This window comes from Meriones unguiculatus (assembly GCF_030254825.1).
Source record: "Meriones unguiculatus strain TT.TT164.6M chromosome 13 unlocalized genomic scaffold, Bangor_MerUng_6.1 Chr13_unordered_Scaffold_34, whole genome shotgun sequence".
NCBI classification, from domain to species: domain Eukaryota; kingdom Metazoa; phylum Chordata; class Mammalia; order Rodentia; family Muridae; genus Meriones; species Meriones unguiculatus.
The window spans coordinates 8,173,443-8,176,690 of record NW_026843646.1 but is presented as its reverse complement, the minus strand read 5'-3'; positions in this window follow the sequence as shown (position 1 = coordinate 8,176,690).

The window sequence follows — 3,248 nt, the reverse complement described above, 5'->3', positions numbered from 1 at the left end:
TCCCCGGGGTCCGAGGATTGTTCAATGTTCCTGAATAAACTGGATTGAAAAAATAAATGAATAAATAAATAAATAAATAAATAAAATAAAATAAAAAATCTTTGAAAGTTTACAAATATACCTTAAAGTGTATTTATTTCTAGATAATAAAGGGCATTCACTTTGATTTTCAGCCTGCCTTTTACAAGCAGCTTTTAAATAAAATCACTGTAAATCCTATGTGCCTGCCTCTGCCTCCCAGGTGGTATTTAAAAGGCATGTGCCTCCCAAATGCTGGGATTAAGGCTATGAACCACTAACACCCTGCCATTGTAACTCCTGAATTTAGAAAACAACTAAGTAATATAGAACTGCTTGTCTCTGCTGGGATTACATGCATGATCTAACACCACGCTGCTCAAATATGTTATATTCACTCCAAATTATTCCAACTGAAAGAAGTTTATACTTTTGAATTTACTTAAAACCTTTTAAACCTCTTTAACTATTTTTAATATGAAATAACAAAAGTATCCTTTTTTATTTAAGAAGAAAACTTTAGTCTTTATTAAGTTAGTTTGGACTGAATGACCAAGCTGTCTGATGAACAGTTACCTCTGCTTATTCAGATCTCTACTATTCAAATCTAATCATTATCAATTTTGATAGGATCCACCATTATTTTTCCTGTGGAAACATTTGGTTTTACCAGTGAAGACACCGTTCAATAGTTTTTCAGTGTCTACTCCTTCTGGTTATGCTTACTTTCTTTGTTCTAGAGTATTTATGTGCGGTGTTAAGTTGCTAGTAAGAGATCTCTCTGATTTTTTTTTTCAGAATGTAAAAAATGGTGCTATGGCCTGTCTTCTAGTCAACACTTCCATTGTGTACTGTGAGTTTTGATATGTTGTGTATTCATTTCATTGACTTCTAGAAAGTCTTTAATTTCTTTATAACAGTCTTGGTCTATTTTTTTATTCAGTAGAGAGTTGTTCAATTCCCATGAGTTTGTAAGCTTTCTACTGTTTTTATTATCGATGATGTGCTGCTTTAAACCATAGTGGTCTGATAGGATGCAGGAGGTTATTTCTAGTTTCTTATATCTTTTGATACTTCCACTGTTCAAGTATTTTATCAATTTTGGAGAACAGTATATGAGTTTTCTGAGAAGAGGGAATAATCTTTTTGTTTGGGTGGAATGTTCTGTAAACATTATTTGGGTATATTTAGTTTTTGATGTTAGTTAGCTGGAATATTTCTCTGTTCAGTTTGGGCTGGAGGACCTGTCTTTGGTGTGAGTGGTGTATTGAAGTCTTCCCCTATCAGTTTATGAGGGCCAGGATGTGATGCAAGCTGCAGAAGTGTTTCTTTTATAAATCGGGTGCTCTTATGTTTGGGGCATAGATGTTAAGTATTGAAATGTAATCTTGCTGGATATCTTTGAATATGTATTGTACTTTGCCATCTTTTGATTAGTTTTTGTTTGAAGTCTGTTGTGTTAGATATTAAAATTGCTATACCAGCTTGATACTTCAGTCCATTAATTTAGAATATCTTTTTCCAACCTTTTACCTTGAGATACTATCTATGATTGATGTGAAGCTGTTTTTGTTGTATTTAGAAGAAGGATGGATTCTGTTTTATCATCCATTTTGTGAACCTGTGTCTTCTTATTGGTGAATTTTGGTTAAAGGTATTAAGAGATATCAACAAACAGTGATTGTAAATCCTGGTATTTTGGTAGTGGTATTGGTTGATTTAGCACCCTGTGTTGGGCTACATTTATAGATACATATGTTTAAATTTGACCTTATCATGAAGCATCTTATTTTTGCCATTTGCTGATTGAAAGTCTCTGGGCATGCTTAATAATTTGTGTTGGCTTATGAAGTTTACTAAGAGTCAGAAGCACACTGCCTAAGCCCTTCAACTTCCAGCATCTTTACTGAGAACACAAGATTAATTTCAAAGATCTGCCTTTATTTATTTCTTGGTTGTTTTTTGTTTGTCTATTTGATTGGTTGGTTAGTGTGGTCTGTTTTATTTTATTTTATTTTTTTCTGTTGAAGCTTTTCCTATTCTTTCCTTGTGCTGTATGTATAGAGTTTTGATTATTCTGTGGTAAGAGGAATTTCTTTTCTGGTCCAGTCTTTTTGGTGTTTTGTATGCTTCTTTTGCCTTGATAGACATTTAGGTTAAGAAGTTTTTCTTGTATGATTTTGTTGAAAATATCGTGTGGACATTTGATCTCATCCTTCTTCTGCTAATCTGATCATTAGCATGTTTTGTCTTTTCATAATGTCCCAGAGTTCCTGGATGTTTTGTGGTAGGGAACTTTTAGATTTAACACTTTCTTTGACACATGTAGCTATTTCATCTTTCTTTCTGTTTTTGTTTGTTTGTTTGTTTACTATTGTTTTATTTTCTTTTCAGACAGGTTTGCTTTTTATAGGCGTTGCCTATGCTAAGCTCCCAAAATGATGGCCTGTGATCTGACAGTACCAAACTAAATGAATAAACCCATTCATGAGCTGACATGCTTTTGGTTAGGGGATTTAATCACAGCAACAAAGTGGCAAATTGGAACAAAAATTATATGCAAAGACTGATTTCACTGCTGGACAGAACCTTGGAATGTTTTCTTTTTATGGAAAACATCATGATTTAAGATGTCAAAAGCAATAGAAAACTGTATACAGAGCTTCATCAGCTGTTCTTGTAAGACCTAGAAAATCAGAGTGTTGAGAATAATGCAGACAGAGGAAGTCCATATCATAGGACAACAGACTCCACGGAAAATTAAGCTAGAGGTAATTTGTGTGATATTTAAGCTGCAAATCATACTTATTCTGTGCATGCCTTGAGAAATTGAGTAAGGCAGAATTAAAAAATAATAGGTTGGATTTCTTACTTGGAATACTAAATTTGTTGAATGGTTATTTTTAGTGAGACATTCAGGACCACGGTAAAAGAAAAAGACAAGTGGAGGAAAAATAAATGTAAAGTTTTTGGTTTGTTGAGAAAAGCATCACTAGGTAGGTTCAGATGGCAGTCACGTGCTGAAACAGAGACAGTAATTTCCAAGGAGATTATCAACATCAAAGAAAAGGTCATAGCTCTGGATTTGAAGCCTAATATGTTCTCCATACAGTAATACTCCTCACTGTTAATTCTTCTGTTAATGGAAAGAGTAGGCAGAGTGATTCCTAGTATCAGGAAGGAACTTCATATTAAACCTGCTCCAAAAGTGGTCCAAGTGTGGTATGGTC